The sequence below is a fragment of the Bos mutus genome, chromosome 8 (assembly GCF_027580195.1).
Source record: "Bos mutus isolate GX-2022 chromosome 8, NWIPB_WYAK_1.1, whole genome shotgun sequence".
Taxonomy (NCBI): Eukaryota; Metazoa; Chordata; class Mammalia; order Artiodactyla; family Bovidae; genus Bos; species Bos mutus.
Window position 1 is genome coordinate 12,396,054 of NC_091624.1, and position 26,573 is coordinate 12,422,626.

Genomic DNA, 26,573 nt, shown 5'->3' on the forward strand with positions numbered 1-26,573 from the left:
CCTCTGTTATATCTTCTTCCGTTTGCTAGTCTCTTCAGTATCTGGTTTCGCCCTGACTCAAAGGGCACGGTGTGGACTTTTTTTTTTTTTTTTTTTTTTAGGCTTACTTGTTCAGTCGCGCTGTGGGGATGGAGGGAGGGATGCTGCAAACAAATAACACTGGCGTGGGCTCGCAGTGCCTCAGCCACCCTGGGTCTGCCCGCTCACGGTGCGTGTAGCCTCCCTGTCCACACTGCTCGGACTCTAGGTTGTTCCGCTGGGAACAATCCGAGGCTGGCCCTGGGCTGCATGCACCTCCCAGGTCCAAGCCGCTCAGGTTCAGGCACTGGGGGTAGTCCTCAGAGGCGCAGACTCAGTTGGGCCTGCGTTTTGTGCTCTTCCCAGGTCCGAGCGCCAATTTGCTCTTCCCAGGCGAGCGCCAATGCTGCGACTTATCGCCTCCCCGCCACTCGGTTATCTGGATGTAAAACCGCGCACCTTCTCAGGCAGATGTTGACCGCCCAGACCCCAAGAAGTTTTAGTTAGCAAAGAAGCCTGCTTACAATTTTATAGATAATGTCTCTCTGGGGCTGCGATTGCCCCCTTCCGCTCTGGCTGCCTGTCACCGGAGGGGGGAAGGTCTGCAGCCGGCTATCTCTGTTCAGTCCTTTGTTCCATGCGCGGGCCTGGCGGTCTTAGGTTAGGGCTGGCTTTTCGCGTGGTAGGTATCCCACAGTCTGGTTTGCTAGCCCAAATTATTTCGCTCAGATAGCGCTCAGGTATTCAGGCCAGATTCTTACTCTCAGCGATGCAGCCCACGCCGCGCCTCCCTGCCCAGCCCCGGTTTGCTAATGGCGGATGCAGGCGTCTGCGCTGCTTCTCTGCTGGGGAGTTACGTAGGGCTCGCAATCTCTGAGTTTTAAATTATTTATTTTTTCTCCCTGTTATGTTGCCCTCTGTGCTACCAAAGCTCAGCACAGATTCGCAGTGAGAAGGTTTCCTGATGTTTGGAAACTTCTCTCTTTTAAGATTCCCTTCCCGGGACGGAACTCCGTCCCTCCCTCTTTGTCTCTTTTTGTTTGTTTGTTTTTAATATTTTTTCCTACCTCCTTTCGAAGAGTTGGGTTGCTTTTCTGGGTGCCTGATGTCCTCTGCCGGCATTCAGAAGTTGTTTTGTGGAATTTACTCGACGTTTAAATGCTCTTTTGATGAATTTGTGGGGGAGAAAGTGTTCTCCCCGTCCTACTCCTCCGCCATCTTGGCTCCTCCCCCTCTCCTGGAAATCTTGATTCCAGCTTGTGCTTCATCCAGTCCAGCATTTTGCGTGATGTACTCTGCATATAAGTTAATAAGCACAGTGACAATATGCAGCCTTGATGTACTCCTTTCCTGATTTGGAACCAGTCTGTTCCATGTCCAGTTCTAACTGTTGCTTCCTGACCTGCATACAAATTTCTCAGGAGGCAGATCAGATGGTCTGGTATTCCCATCTCTTGAAGAATTTTCCACAGTTTGTGGTGATCCACACAAAGGCTTTGGTGTAGTCAATAAGGTAGAAACAGATGTTTTTCTGGAACTTTCTTGTTTTTTTGATGATCCAGTGGATGTGGGCAATTTGATCTCTGGTTCCTCTGTCTTTTCTAAATCCAGTTTGAACATATGGAAGTTTACGGTTTATGTACTGTTGAAGCCTGGCTTGGAGAATTTTGAGCACTACTTTGCTAGCGTGTGAGATGAGTGCAATTGTGCAGTAGTTTGAGCATTCTTTGGCACTGCCTTTCTTTGGGATTGGAAAGAAAACTGACCTTTTCCAGTCCTGTGGCTGGGTTTATTCTGTTTGTTGTTTGGCCGTTCCATTTCAGAACACCGGAAATATGGGAAAACAAGTCCTTAAAGAGACACAGATGTATAGAACCGTCTTTTGGACTCTGTGGGAGAGGGAGAGGGTGGGGTGATTTGTGAGAATGGCATTGAAACATGTATAATACCATATACGAAACAAATCGCCAGTCCAGGTTCAATGCAGGATACAGGATGCTCAGGGCTGGTGCACTGGGATGACCCAGAGGGATGGTACAGGGAGGGAGGTGGGAAGAGAGTTCAGGATGGGGAACACGTGTACACCTGTGGCATATTCATGTTGATGTATGGCAGAACCAATACAATATTGTAAAGTAATTAGCCTCCAATTAAAATAATTTAAATTAAAAAAATAAAGTGTATAAAATAAACACCTGCTGCCCCTTTGGGAGAATTGCCTGGAATAAATGCACATGATAGAAGCTCTTTGCAGGAGACTGTCGGACTCTTTGGCAGGAGATCTAGGCAGGCTGGGCAGTGCTGTTGAAGCCCTCTCCTCCAGACAGAGTGTGATCAAGCCTTGCCATTAGCATTAGCAGAAGCTGTCAGGCCAGGGGCCCTGCTGTGGGCTGCAAAAACCCCTCTAAAGCTGTGGGCAGTGGCTGCCGGGTATTTACTTCACACCCTCCAGCCAGACAAAGGAAAGTTTATGGGAATAGATCCTACTAAGGGAACAAATGCCTAAGGGGACTGAGGAAGCTAATTAAGGGGAAAATCTGAAACCTGCTGGGATTTCATTTCCTTAAGTGCTCCGGACACTGGAACTGGCTTACCTGGTCCTGCTGCTGTCATCCTGTGGTCCTACTGTGGGTGTAAATCCCCCCCAAATGTCAGTCCTCGGCATTTGAGAAAACCCACTGGGACAGATAGTTTAATGGAATCTCCAACCTGAAACCAGAGACTGCCAGACAATACAGATGGAGCCCTCAACTAAGAAGGAGGCGGGACACCGGGTGATCTTACTTTTATGTGGCTTCTAAACAATGTTCATTCCCAGAAGCCGAAACAGAGACTTAGAATGGTGGTTGCCAGAGCTAGGGATGGGGGAAATGAGGAGATGCTGGTCTAAGGGAGTGAACTTCTGGTTATAATGTGAGTAAGTTCTGGGGGTCTAACGTATAGAATGGCGACTATAGTTAAAAATACTGTGTTGTAGACAATGGCACCCCACTCCAGTACTCTTGCCTAGAAAACCCCATGGACGGAGGAGCCTGGTAGGCTACAGTCCATTGGGTCGCTAAGAGTCGAACACGATAGAGCGACTTCCCTTTCACTTTTCACTTTCATGCATTGGAGAAGGAAATGGCAACCCACTCCAGTGTTCTTGCCTGGAGAATCCCAGGGACGGGGGAGCCTGGTGGGCTACCATCTATGGGGTCACACAGAGTCGGACACGACTGAAGTGACTTAGCATAGCATAGCATAGCATAGCATAGCATAGCATAGTCATACTTTGCTAAGCGAGTAGATCTTAAAGTGTTCTCACCACACAAACACAAAATGGCAACTTCATGAGGTGATGGGTGTTACTGAACTTGACTGCGGTGCCCACTTTACAATGCATACATATGTCAAATCACCGCATTGGTGCTGTCTGCCCTTCATAGGGGACACACGGGGGCAAAGTCTGTGAAGCTGGGTCTCCAGACTGCATGCTGGGCTAATGGTGGAGGGAGGCCAGGCCCAGGTATAAGTTCACCAGGTAGGACAGGGCTCAGATCTCCATGGAGGCCGCCAGTGGGTGACTGTCTTCTGGCTCTGCCTGACATCTCAAATCATCATTAAGAATGTCACTTCACCCACAAAGAGGAAAATCAGGCTCACGTGAGTCGAGAGGTCTTCTGAGATCCTGAACAAATACCAGTATCTTTCCAACTTCTTATGTGGCATCTGGTTTTTAAAGAGAGAGAGCCTTTCCTTCTGACGTTTGAGATCACTTTGGTCTCATGTAGCATGGCTGAGTGTCATGTTACAAACAGCTTCCCTTTGCTTGTCTTGATAGTGTGACAAACCGAACATTTGTTAAGACGATGGGTCCTGAGGAAGGGAAAGGTAGAATGGTTACAACCTGGGCTAGGCATACAGAGAGACCCAGCTCTTAGTGGTTGCTTTGTCACTGTTTGGACGGAGGAGCCTGGTGGGCTGCAGTCCATGGGGTCGCTAAGAGTCGGACACGACTGAGCGACTTCACTTTCACTTTTCACTTTCATGCATTGGAGAAGGAAATGGCAACCCACTCCAGTGTTCTTGCCTGGAGAATCCCAGGGACTAGGGAGCCTGGTGGACTGCCGTCTATGGGGTCGAACAGAGTGGGACACGACTGAAGCGACTTAGCAGCAGCAGACCTTTTCTCATCAGTAAAGAGGAAGTACTAACCATGAGAGATTAAATGAGACTTAAACCTGTATCTTTACATAGCAAACCCTCACTGAATGAGACCAAATGGTTTATGAATAGATTTTTTAGGGAAAAAAGAATGATGACGGCTCCTTAGCAATGGAGACGGGGGTCTGGATTTCCCTGGATTTCTCCAGTCTTCTCTAGGGGGTTAGCGTTTGGTCAGTTACTGACAGATTGTGACTTTGCCTGAGAATGTGTCCATCTGCAAATTCTCATGTAACAGACTTAAATCTCCCAGGACTGGTTATAACCCTGAGGTGGGATGATACAGAGGGATCTTCTGAGGTATAGGTTTTGTGGATTCTGTCATCATAGGAAAAATAATACCTAACAGTTTTTAAATATTACTGTGTGCCAGGGAGTGTCCTAATGTTTTAAATACACTTTCTCATTTAATCCAATAATGACCGTATGAACTGTCATGTGTCCTCCTTTTATTTAAATCGCAAGCCCTTTCCTCTGCTATAGTGTTTCTTGTCTTGTAAGGTATAATTGACAAATAAAAGTTGCATATATCATGGCATCCAGTCCCCCCACTTCATGGGAAATAGATGGGGAAACAGTGGAAACCGTGTCAGACTTTATTTTGGGGGGCTCCAAAATCACTGCAGATGGTGATTGCAGCCATGAAATTAAAAGACGCTTACTCCTTGGAAGGGAAGTTATGACCAACCTAGATAGCATATTCAAAAGCAGAGATTTACTTTGCCAACAAAGGACCGGTTAGTCAAGGCTGTGATTTTTCCAGTGGTCATGTATGGATGTGAGAGTTGGACTGTGAAGAAGGCTGAGCGCCGAAGAATTGATGCTTTTGAACTGTGGTGTTGGAGAAGACTCTTGAGAGTCCCTTGGACTGCAAGGAGATCCAACCAGTCCATCCTAAAGGAGACCAGTCCTGGGTGTTCATTGGAAGGACTGATGCTGAGGCTGAAACTCCAATACTTTGGCTACCTCATGCGAAGAGTTGACTCATTGGAAAAGACCCTGATGCTGGGAGGGATTGGGGACAGGAGGAGAAGGGGATGACAGAGGATGAGATGGCTGGATGGCATCACCAACTTGATGCACATGAGTTTGGGTGAACTCTGGGAGTTGGTGATGGACAGAAAGGCCTGGCGTGCTGCAATTCATGGGGTCGAAAAGAGTCAGACACGACTGAGCAACTGAACTGAACTGAAGGTGTATAAGATGAGACATTGTGAAATGATTGTAACAATCAAGCTAATTAACACATCGACATTGACTTATGTAGTAATGTGTGTGTGTGGTGAGAACACTTAAGATTTATTCTCAGCAACTTTTCCTATTTCCACCTACCTCCAGTCCCTGGGAATCTCCATTCCAGCCTCTGCTTCTGTGAGTTGACTTTTTTGAATTGCATGTAGAATTGAGACCATAGATAACGCAGTATTTGTCTTTCTGGATCTGGCTTATCTCACTTAGCCTATCTTAACGTTCTCTAGGTTTATCCATGTTGTCACAAGTGCATGAATTTCCCTTTTTTACAGCTGAATAATATTTCAGTGTGTGTGTATGTGTGCCACATTTTCTTGATTTATTCATCAGTGACACTTAGGAGAAAGGAGCAGTGACCCTACAAAAGACTGACCCAGGCATGCCCGAGAGTGTCCAGGAGTCTCTGGCAGAGGCGTGGGTTGGCAGTGGCCTGCTGCAGGGTTGGGGGCACTGAGTGCAGCAGTGCATGCATGGGAATTTTTGAAGGAGGTCACCATTATTTTCATTACCTCCTCCATAGGGCTTCCCTGGTGGCTCAGAGGTTAAAGCGTCTGCCTGGAATGCGGGAGACCTGGGTTCGATCCCTGGGTCAGAAAGATCCCCTGGAGAAGGAAATGGCAACCCACTCCAGTACTGTTGCTTGGAGAATCCCATGTAGGGAGGAGCCTGGTGGGCTACAGTCCATGGGGTCACAAAAGGTCGGACACAACTGAGTGACTTCACTTTCTTTCACTTTCCACCATAGTTTGGCCTCAGGTCAAATAACAGGGAGGGAGCATAGCCCTTCCCTTCAATAGAAAATTGGATTAAAGATTCTGAGCATGCCCCACCCCCATCAGAAGAAGACCCAGTTACCCCTCAGTCAATCTCTCCCATCAGGAAGCTTCCATAAGCCTCTTATCCTTCTCCAACAGAGGGCAGATAGACTGAAAACCACAATCACAGAAAACTAACCAATCTGATCACATGGGCCACAGCCTTGTCTAACAGTGAAACTATGAGCTGTGCTGTGTAGGGCCACCCAGATGGACGGGTCATAGTGGAGAGTTCTGACAAAATGTGGTCCACTGGAGAGGAAATGGCAAACCACTTCAGTATTCTTGCCTTGCGAACCCATGAACAGTACGAAAAGGCAAAAAGATAGGACACTTCAAGATGATCTCACAGGTTGGTAGGTGCCCAACATGCTACTGGAGATCAGTGGAGAAATAACTCCAGAAAGAATGAAGGGATGGAGCCAAAGCAAAAACAACACCCAGTTGTGGATGTGACTGGTGATGGAAGCGAAGTCCGATGCTGTAAAGAGCAATACTGCACAGGAACCTGGAATGTTAGGTCTGTGAATCAAGGCAAATTGGAAGTGGTCAAACGGGAGATGGCAAGAGTGGGCATCGACATTTTAGGAATCAGCAAACTAAAACGAACTGGAATGGGTGAATTTAACTCAGATGACCATTATAAATACTATTGTGGATTAGAACCCCTTAGAAGAAATGGAGTAGCCATCATAGTCAACAAAAGAGTCCAAAATGCGGTACTTGGATGCAGTCTCAAAAACAACAGAATGATCTCTGTTTTCAAGGCAAACCACTCAATATCACTGTAATCCAAGTCTATGCCTTGACCAGCGATGCTGAAGAAGTTCAAGTCGAATGGTTCTATGAAGACTTACAAGACCTTCTAGAACTAACACCCAAAAAGATGTCCTATTTATTATAGGGGACTGGAATCCAAAAGTAGGAAGTCAAGAAATACCTGGAGTAACAGGCAAATTTGGCCTTGGAATATGGAATGAAGCAGGGCAAAGACTAACAGAGTTTAGCCAGGAGAACGCACTGGTCATAGCAAACACCCTCTTCCAACAACACAAGAGAAGACTCCACACATGGAGATCACCAGATGGTCAATACCAAAGTCAGATTGATTATATTCTTTGCAGCCAAAGATGGAGAAGCTCTATACAGTCAGCAAAAACAAGACAGGAAGCTGACTGTGACTCAGATCATGAACTCTTTATTGCCAAATTCAGACTTAAATTGAAGAAAGTAGGGAAAACCACTAGACCACTCAGGTATGACCTAAATCAAATCCCTTATGATTATACAGTGGAAGTGACAAATAGATTCAAAGGATTAGATTTGATAGACAGAGTGCCTGAAGAACTATGGATGGAGGTTTGTGACATTGTACAGGAGGCAGGATCAAGACCATCCCCAAGAAAAGAAATGCAAAAAGGCAAAATGGTTGTCTGAGGAGGCCTTACAAATAGCTGTGAAAAGAAGAGAAGCGAAAGGCAAAGGAGAAGAGGAAAGATATAAACATCTGAATGCAGACTTCCAAAGAATAGCAAGGAGAGATAAGAAAGCCTTCCTCAGTGATCAGTGCAAAGAAATAGAGGAAAACAATAGAATGGAAAAGACTAGAGATCTCTTCAAGAAAATTAGATATAAAGGGACTTTTCATGCAAAGATGGGCACAATAAAGGACAGAAACATTATGGACATAAGAGAAGCAGAAGATATTAAGAAGTGGCAAGAATACACAGAAGTACTACACAAAAAAGATTTTCATGACCCAGATAATCACGATTGTGTGATTACTCACCAGCCAGACATCCTGGAATATGAAGTCAAGTGGGCTTTAGGAAACATCACTACTAACAAAGCTAGTGGAGGTGATGGAATTCCAGTTGAGCTATTTCAAATCCTGAAGATGATGCTGTGAAAGTGCTGTTGTCGATATGCCAGCAAATTTGGAAAACTCAGCAGTGGCCACAGGACTGGAAAAGGTCAGTTTTCATCCCAATCCCAAAGAAAGGCAGTGCCAAAGAGTGCTCAAACTATTGCACAACTGTACTCATCTCACACGCTCAAAATTCTCCAAGCCAGGTTTCAACAGTACGTGAACTGTGAACTTCCAGATGTTCAAGCTGGTTTTAGAAAAGACAGAGGAACCAGAGATCAAATTGCTAACATCTGCTGGATCATGGAAAAAGCAAGAGAGTTCCAGAAAAACATCTACTTCTGCTTTATTGACTATGCTAAAGCCTTTACCTGTTTGGATCACTACAGACTGTGGAAAATTCTTAAAGAGATAGAAAGACCAAACCACCTGATCTGCCTCCTGAGAGATCTGTATGCAGGTCAAGAAGCAACAGTTAGAACTGGACATGGAACAACAGACTGGTTCAAAATCGGGAAAGGAGTACATCAAGGCTGTATATTGTCACCGTGCTTATTTAACTTATATGCAGAATACATCATGAGAAATGCTGGACTAGATGAAGCACAAGCTGGAATCAAGATTGCCAGGAGAAATATCAATAACCTCAGATATGCAGATGATACCACCCTTATGGCAGAAACTGAAGAACTAAAGAGCCTCTTGATGAAGGTGAAAGAGGAGAGTGAAAAAGTTGGCTTAATACTCAACATTCAAGAAACTAAAATCATGGCATCCAGTCCCATCACTTCCTGGCAAATAGATGGGGAAACAGGGGAAACAGTGACATACTTTATTTTCTTGGGTTCCAAAATCACTGCAGATGGTGACTGCAGCCATGAAATTAAAAGATACTTGCTCCTTGGAAGAAAAGCTTTGACAAACCTAGATGGTATATTAAAAAACAGAGACATGACTGATACTGAAGCCGAAGCTCCAATACTTTGGCCACCTGATGTGAAGAGCTGACTCATTTAGAAAAGACCTTGATGCTGGGAAAGATTAAAGGCAGGAGGAGAATGCAACAACAGAGTACAAGATGGTTGGTTGATATCACCAACTCAATGGACATATGTTTGAGCAAGCTCTGGGAGATGGTGAAGGACAGGCAGTCTTAGTGTGCTGTAGATCATGGGTTGCAAGAAGTCAGACACAACTGGGTGACTGGACAACAATGACAACAACAACAAATATTTCATTTATAGTTATTGCAAAATATTGGCCATATTTCCCATGTCGTACAGTATATCCTTGTAGCTTCAGTTCAGTTCAGTTCAATTGCTCAGTCGTGTCCAACTCTTTGTGACCCCATGAATCCCAGCACGCCAGGCCTCCCTGTCCATCACCAACTCCCGGAGTTCACTCAGACTCATGTCCATTGAGTCAGTGATGCCATCCAGCCGTCTCATCCTCTGTCATCCCCTTCTCCTCCTGCCCCCAATCCCTCCCAGCATCAGAGTCTTTTCCAATGAGTCAACTCTTCGCATGAGGTGGCCAAAGTACTGGAGTTTTAGCTTTAGCATCATTCCTTCCAAAGAAATCCCAGGGCTGATCTCCTTCAGAAGGGACTGGTTGGATCTCCTTGCAGTCCAAGGGACTCTCAAGAGCCTTCTCCAACACCACAGTTCAAAAGCATCAATTCTTCAGTGCTCAGCCTTCTTCAGAGTCCAACTCTCACATCCATACATGACCACAGGAAAAACCATAGCCTGTCAAGACGAACCTTTGTTGGCAAAGTAATGTCTCTGCTTTTCAATATGCTATCTAGGTTGGTCATAACTTTCCTTCCAAGGAGTAAGCGTCTTTTAATTTCATGGCTGCAGTCACTATCTGCAGTGATTTTGGAGCCCAAAAATAAAGTCTGACACTGTTTCCACTGTTTCCCCATCTATTTGCCATGAAGTGGTGGGACCGGATGCCATGATCTTAGTTTTCTGAAGGTTGAGCTTTAAGCCAGCTTTTTCACTCTCCTCTTTCACTTTCATCAAGAGACTCTTTAGTTCTTCACTTTCTGCCATAAGGGTAGTGTCATCTGCATATCTGAAGTTATTGATATTTCTCCCAGCAATCTTGATTCCAGCTTGTGCTTCTTCTAGCCCAGCGTTTCTCATGATGTACTCTGCATAGAAGTTAAATAAGCAGGGTGACAATATACAGCCTTGACATACTCCTTTTCCTATTTGGAACCAGTCTATTGTTCCATGTCCAGTTCTAACTGTTGCTTCCTGACCAGCATACAGATTTCTCAAGAGGCTGGTCAGGTGGTCTGGTATTCCCATCTCTTGAAGAATTTCCCACAGTTTATTGTGATCCACACAGTCAAAGGCTTTGGCATAGTCAATAAAGCAGAAATAGATGTTTTTCTGGAACTCTCTTGCTTTTTCCATGATCCAGCGGATGTTGGCAATTTGATCTCTGGTTCCTCTGCCTTTTCTAAAACCAGCTTGAACATCAGGAAGTTCATGGTTTCACGTATTGCTGAAGCCTGGCTTGGAGAATTTTGAGCACTACTTTACTAGCATGTGAGTCGAGTGCAGTTGTGTGGTAGTTTGAGCATTCTTTGGTATTGCCTTTCTTTGGGATTGGAATGAAAACTGACCTTTTCCAGTCCTGTGGCCACTGCTGAGTGTTCCAAATTTGCTGGCATATTGAGTGCAGCACTTTCACAGCATCATCTTTCAGGATTTGGAATAGCTCAACTGGAATTCCATCACCTCCACTAGCTTTGTTTGTAGTGATGCTTTCTAAGGCCCACTTGACTTCATATTCCAGGATGTCTGGCTCTAGGTCAGTGATCACACCATCGTGATTATCTGGGTCATGAAGATCTTTTTTGTACAGTTCTTCTGTGTATTCTTGCCACCTCTTCTTGATATCTTCTGCTTCAGAATGGTTAGGTCCCTACCATTTCTGTCCTTTATTGAGCCCATCTTTGCATGAAATGTTCCCTTGGTATCTCTGATTTTCTTGAAGAGATCTCTAGTCTTTCCCATTCTGTTGTTTTCCTCTATTTCTTTGCATTTTATACCTAATAGTTTGTACCTCTTATTCCCCTCTTATTCCCCTCCCCCTATTTCATCCCCCGCCCCCCATTGGTAACCACTGGTTTGTTCTCTCTATCTGTGAATCTGCTTCTTTTTTGTTACAGGGAGTCTGCATTTTAACAAGCACTTAGTTGTTGCCTTTCCGCTTTTACATTTGACAACCAGTGTCCAAAAATAGACCGATATGTTACTCTTCCTGCTGCTACTGCTAAGTCACTTCAGTTGGGTCCGACTCTGTGTGATCCCATAGATAGCAGCCCACCAGGCTCCCCCGTCCCTGGGATTCTCTAGGCAAGAACACTGGAGTGGGTTGCCATTTCCTTCTCCAATGCATGAAAGTGAAAAGTGAAAGTGAAGTCGCTCAGTCGTGTCTGACTCTTAGCGACCCCATGGACTGCAGCCTACCAGGCTCCTCCGTCCATGGGATTTTCCAGGCAAGAGTACTGGAGTGGGGTGCCATTGCCTTCTTCTAGATACCCTAAATTTTTCACAGAAATAAGCAACATTTATACCAAAGACTTAAATTAATAGAAGAAAGCTATCTTTCTATAGCAGTGGCTCTCGGTCTTGAGTTTTTATTAAAACTCATTGGGGAGATTTAAAAAATAAAAATAAAAACCATGCCTGGGCCACACTCTAACAAAGACTCTGGAGGGAACCAGGCATCAGTACTTTTTAAAGGCTCACCAAAGGATTCTAATGTATAGCCAGGATGAAAACTCTTGCTTTGTAGAATAGAAGGAGGATACAGAGGCTTCCCTGCACCTGCAATGCAGGAGACCCCAGTTCGATTCCTGCCTCGGGAAGATCTGCTGGAGAAGGGATAGGCTACCCACTCCAGTATTCTTGGGCTTCCCTTGTGGCTCAGCTGGTAAAGAATCTGCCTGCAATGCGGGAGACCTGAGTTTGATCCCTGGGTTGGGAAGATCCCTGGAGAAGGAAAGGCTGCCCACTCTAGTATTCTGGCCTGAAGAATTCCATGGACTGTATAGTCATGGGGTCGCAAAGAGTTGGATGCAACTGAGTGACTTTCACTTTCACAGAGAACTAGGGGCTTGCCAGGTGGTGCTAGTGGTAAAGAACCCACTTGCCAGTGCAGGAGACATAAGAAACATGGGCTCAATTCCTGGGTCGGGAAGGTCTCCTGGAGCAGGGCATGGCAACCCACTCCAGTATTCTTGCCCGAAGAATCCCATGGACAGAGGAGCCTGGCAGGCTACGGTCCATGGGGTCACAAAGAGTCGGACACACCTGAACCAACTTAGCATGTACACACAGAGAACTAGAGCAGCATTTTTCAAACTCTGATGTGCATATGAGTTACCTGGGATTTTATTAAAGTGGAGATTTTGATTCTGTGTATCTGATGATGCCTGAGATTTGCATTTCCAATGAGCCTCCAGGCCCTCAGCCCACACTTTGACTAACAAAGCAGTGAAGACCCTGTTCTCAAACTTTGCTGCCTATTAGAATTAGCAGAGAACTTTACAATAAGCTGATGCCCAGGCAGCACTCTAGACAATTACATTGAAACATCTGAGAATGGGACCCAGCCATGAGTAGTGTTTTAAGCTCCCCAGTTAACTTCAATGTATGTCAACGACTGGGAACCACTGTAGGAGAGGGTTGTTAAATTTATTTAAATCCCAAAGAAGACAGAGATTTTAACCATGTTGAAACCCCAAAGAGCAGGAGGAATTGATCCAATTCATTGATGATGTCAAAATCTAGCATCACTGAGTTTTTGCATCTTAATTTGTTTCACTTGGTTGAAGGGGACGTCATTCTCCCTTGGTATTCCCACAGTCCCCTCAACACTCCTTCTTTGTTCCACACCCATGGCGAAGACTCATGTGCTTCTGCAGTTTTCTGTCCCAAGCCTGACTGGGCTGAACCACATGCCCAGTTAATCTCTCATGTCACGTTATGCTGCTCAGACATGAGCTGTGCTGACTTTCTAAATAAGACATGAAGTCCCCAAATTTAAAAACATGTGAGGTCATAGGAAATGTTTTTAAAACAAATAATTTGGTGCTCATGGAAACAAGAAGCTCAATGACATTGTCTAAGAAGTTGTCTGCAAGGACTTCCCACAGCTCTCAAATGGCTCTTGGTTATCAGGGGCTGGGAACATCCCAGCTGGCAAGAAGCTCATCAGTTTGATGCCACGGAAGAGCTGATACAGGCAGAATTTTAGAATTTTACTTCATGTTTAACTCCATCGGGACAGATATTTCACTTTTTCCTTGGTGATCTAATAGAGATTTTGGTTTATGAACAAGCCCTAAAAATAAATTCATATACCAGCACTGTTTGGTTTGAGCTTCATTTTCCCCCCAGTGTGTGCGAAGTTGGGTCCAGTCTAAGTTTTTTACAAGATTTCTATTGCTTTTCTTCTGAGGTTCTTCCAGATTATGACATAACCAAATGAGCCTTAACTAGAGATTTTTTGTGTCTCCTGTAGGAGGTTACGCATGAGCTTTCTGTCTTTCTTGCCTGTTTGAGTCCTCTGGGTTCTGTCTTAGGATAAAGGTCTCAGCACTCTATTCATATTTAAGTTTTTCAAATATTTATTTATGTATTTGGCTGGGTCGGGTCTTAGTTGCAGCGTGGGGATCTTCGTTGCATCCTGTGGGATCTTTTCTTGTGGTGTATGGGCTTGGTTGCCCTGCAGCAGGCGGGATCTTAGTTTACCCGCCAGGTGTCAAACCCATCTCCCCGCATTGCAAGGCAGATTCTTAACCACTGGACCACCAGGGAACTCCTCCTTTAAAAAAAAAAAAAAAAAGGTATTTTCTTTTTCTTTTCAGGCTTTAATAAAAGTAAACTCATTAACAACTTTTTGTTGAGAAAGTCACATTTAATAGGCAGACAATTTGTAATACTACATAAAGTACGTCTATTTTGTAAACATGGAAATCCTATACTAAATGAAATATGTAAGCATATCAAACTTTGTTGTTAAAATTCAGAATTTGTTAAAGGTCATTTAATGCTCAGCAATTAACTGTGAACCCAAGTGGTCCAGGATCTTTTCCAGTGGGAGGTTTCTAAGCACCATTCCAAGCTTTTCTATGCTAATTGGTGTTTACATTGTTCTTATTTTGCGGTCCATTTTGTTCATGTGTATTTTTATAGGAATCATTCATTTCTTCTAGGTTTCCAACTTGAAATAATAAATTTCTCTTCAGTTCAGTTCAGTCACTCAGTCGTGTCCGACTCTTTGCAACCTGCAGCATGCCAGGCCTCCCTGTCCATTGCCAACTCCTGGAGTCCATCCAGACCCATGTCCATTGAGTCGGTGATGCCATCCAACCATCTTATCCTCTGATGTCTCCTTCTCCTCCGGCCCTCAATCTTTCCAAGCACCAGGGTCTTTTCAAATGAGTCAGCTCGTCCCATCAGGTGGCCAAAGTATTGGAGTTTCAGCTTCAACATCAGTCCTTCCAATGAACACTCAGGACTGATATGCTTTAGGATGGACTGGTTGGATCTCCTTGCAGTCCAAGGGACTCTCAAGAGTCTTCTGCAACATCACAGTTCAAAAGCATCAATTCTTCAGTGCTCAGCTTTCTTTATAGTCCAATTCTCACATCCATACATGACTACTGGAAAAAACATAGCCTTGACTAGACGGGCCTTTGTTGACAAAATAATGTCTCTGCTTTTTAATATGCTGTCTAGGTTGGTCATAACCTTCCTTCCAAGGAATAAGCATCTTTTAATTTCATGGCTGCAGTCATCATCTGCAATGATTTTGGAGCCCAGAAAAATAAAGTCAGCCACTGTTTCCCCATCTGTTTGCCATGAAGTGATGGGACCACATGCCATGATCTTAGTTTTCTGAATGTTGAGCTTTAAGCCAGCTTTTTCACTCTCCTCTTTTACTTTTATCAAGAGGCTCTTTAGTTCTTCTTCACTTTCTGCCATAAGGGTAGTGTCATCTGCATATCTGAGGTTATTGATATTTCTCCCAGCAATCTTGATTCTAGCTTGTGCTTCTTCTAGCCCAGCGTTTCTCATGATGTACTCTGCATAGAAGTTAAATAAGCAGGGTGACAATATACAGCCTTGACATACTCCTTTTCCTGTTTGGAACCAGTCTGTTGTTCCACATCCAGTTCTAACTGTTGCTTCCTGACCTGCATACACATTTCTCAAGAGGCAGATCAGGTGGTCTGGTATTCCCATCTCTTGTAGAATTTTCCACAGTTTATTGTGATCCACACAGTCAAAGGCTTTGGCATAGTCAATAAAGCAGAAATAGATGTTTTTCTGGAACTCTCTTGCCTTTTTGATGATCCAGCAATGTTCCTCTACCTTTTCTAAAACCAGCTTGAACATCTGGAAGTTCTTGGTTCACATACTGTTGAAGCCTGGCTTGGAGGATTTTGAGCATTACTTTGCTAGTGTGTGAGATGAGTGCAATTGTGCAGTAATTTGAACATTCTTTGGCATTGCCTTTCTTTGGGATTGGAATGAAAACTGACCTTTTCCAGTCCTGTGGCCACTGCTGAGTTTTCCAAATTTGCTGGCATATTGAGTGCAGCACTTTCACAGCATCATCTTTCAGGATTTGAAATAGCTCAACTGGAATTCCATCATCTCCACGAGCTTTGTTCATAATGATCCTTCCTAAGGCCCACTTGACTTCACATTCCAGGATGTCTGGCTCTAGGTGAGTGATCACACCATCGTGATTATCTGGGTCATGAAGTTCTTTTTTGTACAGTTCTTCTGCATATTCTTGCCACCTCTTCTTAATATCTTCTACTTCTCTTAGGTCCCTACCATTTCTGTCCTTTATCAAGCCCATCTTTGCATGAAATGTTCCGTTGGTATCTCTAATTTTCTTGAAGAGATCTCTAGTATTTCCCATTCTATTGTTTTCCTTTATTTCTTTGCATTGATCGCTGAGGAAGGCTTTCTTATCTCTCCTTGCTATTCTTTGGAACTCTGCATTCAAATGGGTATATCTTTCCTTCTCCTTTGCTTTTTGCTTCTCTTCTTTTCACAGCTATTTGTAAGGCCTCCTCAGACAGCCATTTTGCTTTTTTGCATTTCTTTTTCTTGGGGATGGTCTTGATTCCTATCTCTTTACTTTAATTTTTATTCTTTCTAGTTTTATACCGAATTGTCATAATTAATGAGCACATAATGATACATTAATTATTGCAATGACATATTTTATTCAGTTTCCCTCCCTTCTACCTTTTTCTTTTCCAGTATTTCATCATATTTAAGTTTTATCTTGTTTCTGCAGAGGGGAGGAGACTTAATCTGTCACTAGAGAATTCCTCCAGTTATCTTTGAGAGAAATTAAAAAATCAGAAAAGGTCTTTTATATTTACTGCCATGCTTATCATTTTATTACTATATTTATCATGTTTACTTTTACTGCCCTTTCTATTTTACTGTCTTTTATATTACTGCAAAATTTATCATATTAAATGCTTAAGGAATCATTAGGTTCTCAGCTAGAACTAGTAGCTAATGTATAACTGAATTTAAGATTCTTTAAAAATATGAGCTAATGTATTTTTGCTATTTACTTTGCTAAATTTTGGGTTGTTGAGCAACAGATAACTAATACAATAAAGTGATTATAATCAGTGTTTTAAAGGTCTTGTTTGCTTATTCTATCATCTCTTTTATTCCTAGGTTTTTTTTAGTAATTATTCGTTTATTGGCTGTGATGGCTTTTCGTTGTTGGGGGCGGGCTTTCTCTAGTTGTGGTGGGTGGGGTTTTCTCTTGTTGCAGAACAGGACTGTAGGGTGTGTGGGCTTCAGGAGTTGTAGCGCATTTCTATGTGGTTTCTATAGGGACATTGTGTACAGTGAGAAGCAAGGCAATATGTATTCTGGATCGCTAAGATGTGAACTTTTCAAGGCATTTGAAGGAGAGTAGTCTAACTCAGGGCCTTCCCTGGTGGCTCAGATGGTAAAGAATCTGCCTGCAATGTGGAAGACCTGGGTTCAAGCCCTGAGTTGGGAGGATTCCCTGGAGGAGGGCATAGCAACCCACTCCAGTATTCTTGCCTGGAGAATCCCCATGAACAGAGGAGCCTGGTGGGCTACAGTCCATAGACTCACAAAAAGTCGGACACGACTGAGCAGCTAAGCACAGCACAGCATGTGCTTAAAAAGCCACCAAACTATTTTTCACAATGGTTGTACCATTTTACACTTCTATTAGCAATGTGGGAATTTCTCCACATCCTTACCAATCCTTGTCTGTCCCCCCCCCCTTTTTTTTTTTTCATTATGGCCATTCTAGTGAGTGTGGAGTGGTATCTCACTGCAGTTTCCATTTTCATTTATCTAATGATTGATGGTATTGAGTATAATCATTTTTATTGGATTCTAGACATTGTGATGATAGCATTATTGAGTGTCTGGTTTTGTTGTCTTCCTTTAATCAGGATTGGATTTTACTCTGGAAAGCAGTTACTGTAGTTCTAGATCTTGATCCGTTCAAGGCATTTTTTAAAGCTCAAATAGCCTTCACTCCATCTTTCCTAAAGTGTAGATTCTAATGGATTCCCTTAGTATGCAGTGAGGTTTCTCCAATTTGATTGGTCTGACTGAAAGGTTTTTTAACTCTGAAAAGTTCCGGTAGTTGTTCAACTTGCAGCTCCATATAAGTTTTCTTTCTGTAGTAGTTGGCTCTTGCGTTTTCTCACCCTCTAAATACACTGCTTATTATTCATCAGACATTCAAGATTCCCATGAAGATTTACCGAGCAATTTATTAAGCACTTCATTCCTTTGTGGTGCTCCAGACAAAGCCTAGCCACTTTGGCCCTCCTAAACTCTGATCTTTGTAACCTCCGCTTATCCAGACTGCTGCTCTCTGCTTGCCTTCTTCCTCCTTGTCAGCGTCTGGTAAGTGTTTCCATGTAGAAAGCCAGAGTCATCATTGCATTCAACTCGCTTGTTTTCCTTCTGTCAGGGGTCACAATCCTGTGCTGCTCTGTGCTGTATGGTATCTAGAAATAGTTGTTTTATGAATTTTGTCCAGTTTACTAATTGTTTACTGTGGAAGGCTAGTCTGGTATCAGTTATTCTATCATGGTCAGAAATGGAAATGTAAAGGCTTTATTTAAGATATTAATTATCTCTAAAGAACTAAAAAGCTTCTTTCCCAAAGCTCCAGTTCATTCGCAAACTTTCAATGCCCTTCATTGTTTGGAGGGGGATATTAAATTTGCTTATTTCTGAATCAATCTTTTTGGTTATGATTATGCTAATTATAAATCAGTCCCTATGACAAAGTGGATTGTAGTCCCTAATTTGCTTGGTCTATTCAAGGTTCACCTTTGAAACCGAAGGTGGAGTCAGGTGACCTAAAGTATTTCAAACTCTATGAGGGAGAGGTGGATTCCTGAGTGAAAAGTATGGACAATGCTAAGATGACAGAAGGAGGGATTAAATTCTGGGGTAGGTAACTAACATATATTCAGTATTTCTATTTTATAAATGATAAGTGGGAGGACAGAGAGGTTAGGTGACCTGACCAACATCTCAGATATAATGAGTGACTGGATTAGGACCGATGCATCTAACTCCAAAGGCAATGGTAATGGCAAAAAAGCAATGTATTAAAATGGACTTTATAAATTATAAAAAATAGACTTTATAAATTATAAAAAGAAACTTTCATATACCTTCATTTGTTTTAATTCTTCAATGTAATGAGTTAAGCAAGGTAGATATTCACTCTGTTTTACAGATAAGGATACTAAAGTGATTGATACAGGTTGATTCAAGAATGTATGATTTGTGCAGAACTAGGATTAGAACCTAAATCCTCCTGCTATTTTCATGGACTATGATCTTTCCAATATTTCTTTAGTTATTTAGCCCAGTTTCACCCCCTCCCCATTCTCTTACCTGTTAAAGAGAACAGATTCCAGAACTTCATTGTGAACCATTTGGTTTTCGTTTCTTAATTTTACAGCTGAGTTGCTTTCACTGGGAGTCAAAAACCACATAATGAAAGATAAAATAATGTGTTTGTTTTATTGCTTTTCTTGGTGAAAGGTCTTGGCTCATGGGACAAATTCACTTTGTTCGGCAACTTGAGATAATCAGAAATTGATTACTTGAATCACTTAAATCTCTTTATCATTTAAATCTTTTCATGCAGAATTAAAGATGGTCATAGGTCAGAGACTAGAGGGAGAAGACTGCAATACATGCTTTTTCTAAAAGTAAAGAAAACAATTAGAAGACAGTATCTTGGAGAGAACAAGGGCTTTGGAGACTGGGAGACCTGAATTAAATCCCATCTCAGCTACTTAGTTACTTAAGGATTTTAAGCCTCAGTTTTCTCAGTTATAAAGTGAGGATAATAAGTACTCAGAAGGGTCATTTTAAGAATTACGTAAAGAAGGCTACAGTAGCACCATCAGATAGTTAATACTCCATGGCAGCTATAATTTTTATTATGTTAATACTATGGAAAATTCTGGAGCTCTGAGAGCAGTGTACTAAGATTTTTATCTTTGTCAGATATTTTCTCTAGTAAGATAATAAGGGTCCAAAGTCTTAGAAAAACTCGTTAGGCTGAGATAGTTACTTTTTCTTAGCCTGAAAACCAGAGTACCTTGAACCCTTGAGTTTAGAGCAATGGTTAAGGGGACAGGCCTGGAGTCAGAATATCTGAGTTGCTCTCTGGCTGAATACAGACTAATATCTCTGAATATCAGTCTAAGCTGCAGTTTCAACATTGATAAAATGAGATGATAATCATAAATGTGTGTCTACTGATACACTTAGCTTAAAACAAAGTAAAGCAATCTCTGTAAAATACTCAGAGACTTATACCAGTAAGAACTCCAACAGGTCTGCTCAAATTGGAGAAGAACCTGGGGTGAAGTGGAAGAGAAGCCATTTCCTGGTTCTCCATGAACTCGCATTTAATTCCCAGCACTGAATTATGGATTAGCTTCCTCTGAATGTCTATACTATCTTTATTTTTTTTCCCCATTGCTTTTAAGATCTCTTGAGAGCTGGACTGTCTCATTGTGGAAGCTGCTCACTCAGAGAAGGTTGCTGAAGTCATCATAGGTAAATGCATCGCAGGTGGACTGACTGTGGGCAGCGGCTGTGGAACCCCAAAGAGGATGAGAAATGTTACAGTTAGAAAATGCTGCCAGCACAGGAGGGTGAGGGGCATGAATGGGGGCCAGAAGGAACTGGGAGGAAATCATATTCAGTGCAGTGCTGAGGAACAAAGGTTTGAAGAAGCTGAGAAGGTAACCCTGGGCTTTACGGGAGGAATCATAGCATATTTCTAGATTTGAGAATGGAAAAGAACATAACAAAAACTTGAGAAGGTCCAATAATATATTCAGCTCGTGGCTTCCCAACATGATGCCAAATGGGAAACAGAAGAGTCCCAGAGTGTCTACCAGCCAGACATCTCAGAGGGGAACTTCATTCACTGAAGAGCTCTTATAGACCAGTAACATACATGTCACGTTAGCTAATCCTCACAGCAACTCTGTAGGGCAGGCACTATTATCAAATCCATTTTGAACAGAGATCAGTAACTTTCCCAAGGTCATGCGACTAGTCAACATTAGAACTACCCATCTTCTAAAATTCAGTTTAACATGGTTACTTTGCCTTCTGAAAAATCTGGGGAATAAATCCACTGGAGATGACAACAAATTTATGTAAAAAAAAGTTAGGCAGGTTCAGTTCAGTTCAGTTCAGTCATTCAGTTCAGTTCAGTTCACTCGCTCAGTCATGTCCAGCTCTTTGCAACCCCGTGAATCGCAGCACGCCAGACCTCCCTGTCCATCACCAACTCCCGGAGTTCACTCAGACTCACGTCCATTGAGTCAGTGATGCCATCCAGCCATCTCATCCTCTGTCGTCCATTTCTCCTCCTGCTCCCAATCCCTCCCAGCATCAGAGTCTTTTCCAATGAGTCAACTCTTCGCATGAGGTGGCCAAAGTACTGGAGTTTCAGCTTTAGCATCATTCCTTCCAAAGAAATCCCAGGGCTGATCTTTAGAATGGACTGGTTGGATCTCCTTGCAGTCCAAGGGACTCTCAAGAGTCTTCTCCAACACCACAGTTCAAAAGCATCAATTCTTCAGTGCTCAGCCTTCTTCATGGTCCAACTCTCACATCCATACATGACCACAGGAAAAACCATAGCCTTGACTAGATGAACCTTTGTTGGCAAAGTAATGTCTCTGCTTTTGAATATGTTATCTAGGTTGGTCATAACTTTCCTTCCGAGGAGTAAGCATCTTTTAATTTCATGGCTGCAGTCACCATCTGCAGGGATTTTGGAGCCCCCCAAAATAAAGTCTGACACTGTTTCCACTGTTTCCCCATCTATTTGCCATGAAGTGATGGGACCAGATGCCAGGATCTTAGTTTTCTGAATGTTGAGCTTTAAGCCAACTTTTACACTCTCCTCTTTCATTTTCATCAGGAGGTTCTTTAGTTTTTCTTCACTTTCTACCATAAGTGTGGTGTCATCTGCATATCTGAGGTTATTGATATTTCTCCCGGCAATCTTAATTCCAGCTTATGCTTTATCCAGCCAGGCATTTCTCATGATGTACTCTGCATAGAAGTTAAATAAGCAGGGTGACAATATACAGCCTTGACGTACTCCTTTTCCTGTTTGGAATCAGTCTGTTGTTCTATGTCCAGTTCTAACTGTTGCTTCCTGACCTGCATACACATTTCTCAAGAGGCAGATCAGGTGGTCTGGTATTCCCATCTCTTTCAGAATTTTCCACAGTTTATTGTGATCCACACAGTCAAAGGCTTTGGCATAGTCAATAAAGCAGAAATAGATGTTTTTCTGGAACTCTCTTGCTTTTTCCATGATCCAGCTGATGTTGGCAATTTGATCTCTGGTTCCTCTGCCTTTTCTAAAACCAGCTTGAACATCAGGAAGTTCACGGTTCACGCATTGCTGAAGCCTGTCTTGGAGAATTTTGAGCATTACTTTACTAGCGTGTGAGATGAGTGTAATTGTGCGGTAGTTTGAGCATTCTTTGGCATTGTCTTTCTTTGGGATTGGAATGAAAACTGACCTTTTCCAGTCCTGTGGCCACTGCTGAGTGTTCCAAATTTGCTGGCATATTGAGTGCAGCACTTTCACAGCATCATCTTTCAGGATTTGGAATAGCTCAACTGGAATTCCATCACCTCCACTAGCTTTGTTCGTAGTGATGCTTTCTAAGGCCCACTTGACTTCACATTCCAGGATGTCTGGCTCTAGGTGAGTGATCACACCATCATGATTATCTGGGTCGTGAAGATCTTTTTTGTACAGTTCTTCTGTGTATTCTTGCCATCTCTTCTTAATATATTCTGCTTCTGTTAGGTCCATACGATTTCTGTCCTTTATCGAGCCCATCTTTGCATGAAATGTTCCCTTGTTATCTCTGATTTTCTTGAAGAGATCTCTAGTCTTTCCCATTCTGTTGTTTTCCTCTATTTCTTTGCATTGATCACTGAAGAAGGCTTTCTTATCTCTTCTTGCTGTTCTTTGGAACTCTGCATTCAGATGCTTATATCTTTCCTTTTCTCCTTTGCTTTTTGCTTCTCTTCTTTTCACAGCTATTTGTAAGGCCTCCGCAGACAGCCATTTTGCTTTTTTGCATCTCTTTTCCATGGAGAAGGTCTTGATCCCTGTCTCCTGTACAATGTCCCGAACCTCATTCCATAGTTCATCAGGCACTCTATCTATCAGATCTAGGCCCTTAAATCTATTTCTCACTTCCACTGTATAATCATAAGGGATTTGATTTAGGTCATACCTGAATGGTCTAGTGGTTTTCCCTACTTTCTTCAATTTAAGTCTGAATTTGGCAATAAGGAGCTCATGATCTGAGCCACAGTCAGCTCCCAGTCTTGTTTTTGCTGACTGTATAGAGCTTCTCCATCTTTGGCTGCAAAGAATATAATCAATCTGATTTCGGTGTTGACCATCTGGTGATGTCCATGTGTAGAGTCTTCTCTTGTGTTGTTGGAAGAAGGTGTTTGTTATGACCAGTGCATTTTCTTGGCAAAACTCTATTAGCCTTTGCCCTGCTTCATTCCGTATTCCAAGGCCAAATTTGCCTGTTACTCCAGGTGTTTCTTGACTTCCTACTTTTGCATTCCAGTCCCCTATAATGCAAAGGACATCTTTTTTGGGTGTTAGTTCTAAAAGGTTGTGTCCAACTCTTTGCAGCCCCATGGCCTGCAGCATGCCAGGCTTTCCTGTCCGTCACCAACTCCCGGAGCTTTCTCAGACTCATGTCCATCAAGTTGGTGATGCCATCCAACCATGTCATCCTCTGTCATCCTCTTCTCCTCCTGTCTTCAATCTTTCCCAGCATCAGGGTCTTTTCCAATGAGTCAGTTCTTTGCATCAAGTGGCCACAGTATTGGAGTTTCAGCTTCAGCATCAGTCCTTCCAATAAATATTCAGGACTGATTCCCTTCAGGATGGACTGTTTTGATCTTCTTGCAGTCCAAGGGACACTCAAGAGTCTTCTCCAACACCACAGTTTAAAAGCATCAGTTCTTTGGTGCTCAGCTTCTTTATGGTCCAACTCTCACATCCATACATGACTACTGGAAAAACCATGGTTTTGACTAGACAGACTTTTGTTGGCAAAGTAATGTCTCTGGTTTTTAATATGCTGTCTAGGTTGGTCGTAGCTTTTTTCCAAGGACCAAGCGTCTTTGAATTTCATGGCTGCAATCACCATCCACAGTGATTTTGGAGCCCAAGAAAATAAAGTCTGTCACTGTTTCCATTGTTTCCCCATCTATTTTCCATGAAATGATGGGACCGGATGCCATGATCTTAGTTTTATGAATGTTGAGTTTTAAGCCAGCTTTTTCACTCTCCTCTTTCACCTTCATCAAGAGGCTCTTTAGTTCTTCGCTTTCTGCCACAAGAGTGCTATCATCTGCATATCAGAGGTTATTGATATTTTTCTACTTCGTACTATATCAGTATTCTTAGGAATCTAGGCTTAAGGAGTTTTCCTAGAACTATTAAGGAAACCATATGGCTTGAGGAGCACTTGGAATTTTCCACCAAGCCCCAAGGAGTTCCTGCTGATCACATAGGGTGGCCTCTATGAGTTCAGTCTCTTCCCTCCATTTTAATCAAGAGCACATCAATGCTATTTTAAAATTCAACCAGATATTTAGATTGCCTGGGATTCAACTTCTCCCTCAACAAATCCAGCCCAAAGAGAGAGATCTGGGCCAAGGCCTTCAGGTCCCTTGCCTCCATGTGCTCTAGGAAGTTGGGGGGAATCCCCCATCTCTAAGATTTTCCTTTTAATTGACTCATTCTCTAAATGACTGCTGGCCTGACAAAGTGACCTCAGAATTGGTGTGAGGCCAGCAGAATATCCTCCTAAGAGCAGGATTCAATCCTCAAAGTCATTACCCTCTAAAAAGAGGCTGTATAGGTCTTTCTGAGGATTTCTAGAGGCCTTTTTCATCTGATCTCACAAGATTCTTATCGAAGAGGTCAGCTTTGCCTCTTTACTTTCCTGGAAGCCATGGGCTATGTACTATCATCCCTGTTTTGAAAGTTACCCTACCCTTCAACCAAGTTCATTTTTCCATTTATTTAGCATCTGCCCTTTGTTTGAATTGGTTTCCAGAACCATCCTCTAATGAATTAGATGTTTTTTTAGTTTTTCCACGTCGCTCCATAAATGTTTAAACTGACAAGTAACTTACCTGTTCTCTTAGAGTAGAAAGTTCCCTCTGAGTTGGGTTCCAGAACCAAACCATTCATTTCAGGATGGTCAGTACTCCTTTCTCAGTCACCCCTTTCTACCAGCCATCACCAAATAGGGTGTTCCTGTTACTGATAGCTCTGGGCATTCTCTGCAGTTCTTCTTCTTCCTTGGGCAAGGGTATTACTTATCACAATATCCCACCCTCTGCCAGAGTTAGAGCAAAGGGAAGAGTGCAGTAGAAGGAGTGCTATCGTTACTGACTTGTGGGATATTTTTGGTCATATTCTTGAATAACTATTTCCCTGATACCTAACGTATCTGAAGTAAAATGAAGTGAATGTCACTTAGTCGTGTCCGACTCTTTGCAATTCCATGGACTATACAATCCATGGAATTCTCCAGGCCAGAATACTGGAGTGGGTAGCCATTCCCTTCTCCAGGGGATCTTCCCAACCCAAGGATCAAACCCAGGTCTCCCACATTGCAGGCAGATTCTTTACTGTCTGAGCCACCAGGGAAGCCCGTATCTGAAGCTGGAAAATACCCAGAGACTAGCACCTCTTCCCCTGCCCCCAGTCTCCTATGAGTAGGATTTTGATTGTCCTGACTTGCCTTTGTGGAACAGCATTTCCCCAATTTTTCTTTTCTAAGAGAATAGAATTGGAGATGAGAAAGTTGGAATCTTATTTCCTGCAGCAAAAGAGTTTTGTGGAAGCACGTTGAAGATATATTTAGGATAGGGCTCATTCTCATGTGTGATTTAGCATGTTTTTTTTTCCAGGAAATAGGATGCATTTAAACTGAGAAGTGTTTGGCTTGTATAACTCACTCTAAAAGTTTAATGAGACTCTAGTGTTGAGAGTATGAGTGTGCAGAGTGCAGAGATGGTTTCTTTTGCTCACTGACCAGTCCCTGTGAGCAGGGTTTGGGCTGTGATCCCCGGTCAGCAAGAAGAGGAAGTGAGTAAGAGAAAAAGCCAACAAGGAGAGAGAAATAGTGACAGGTTCCAGATTTCCTTTGTTTTTCTTTCTTTTCTTCAGCTCAGGGTGGGAGGGAAATAATTTTAAAAGTCTATAAGTGCTATTCCCTGAGGACAATAGATGGAACCTTTAAAAATAATTAAAATAGCCTAAAATAGACATCTTTGGGGGAATTTCACTCGTGGAAAGTACAGAGATAGTTGCAGGATTTCTTTTCCATTACCTGGAGTATTCCTTTCCTGCCTTCTCCCAACCTACCTTCTCATAAGGGGTAAAACATCAAAGTAAAATTGTTCAAATACAAAACCAAAAGTAGCACAGCAGCATCACTAAGGTTGGATTTGGAAAAGATACCCTTTTTCACACATTCTATGGGTTTGGGGGAAAAAGAGGAATATAAGATTGTGGAGAAATAGATGTCTTGGTATGAGAGTAACTTTAACAGGGAAAAAAGGTCAGAACCTCTAGGGTTTGCTACCCAAGGGAAGGAAGTCTTAGGGTCTGGCTCCACTTTCCAGGCCAGGCACTTGGCTAAAGTTATTTCCCTCTGAAAGGCTGCTGAGGAAAGAGCATCCCACAGTTTGGAAGCTTGATTCCTAGCTCAAACGTCACTTCAGAGT

At 42.8% G+C, this 26,573-nt stretch overlaps 1 long non-coding RNA gene across 5 annotated transcripts in view; it reads right to left on the reverse strand.

Annotated features, from left to right (window-relative positions):
- Positions 1-1,091: 1,091 nt before the first annotated feature.
- LOC106701597 (uncharacterized) overlaps positions 1,092-26,573 on the reverse strand; it is a 67,940-nt gene continuing 42,458 nt past the window's right edge. For 4 of the 5 annotated variants that reach the window (XR_011465039.1, XR_011465038.1, XR_011465035.1 and 1 more), the window contains 2 exons: positions 19,134-19,214; positions 13,691-14,007 (listed from right to left, as the gene is read on the reverse strand). This is a non-coding gene — a long non-coding RNA (uncharacterized lncRNA). Of the gene's footprint in view, positions 3,877-13,690; positions 14,008-19,133; positions 19,215-26,573 lie in introns of those variants that run through there. The other variant, XR_011465036.1, reaches the window with a different exon arrangement.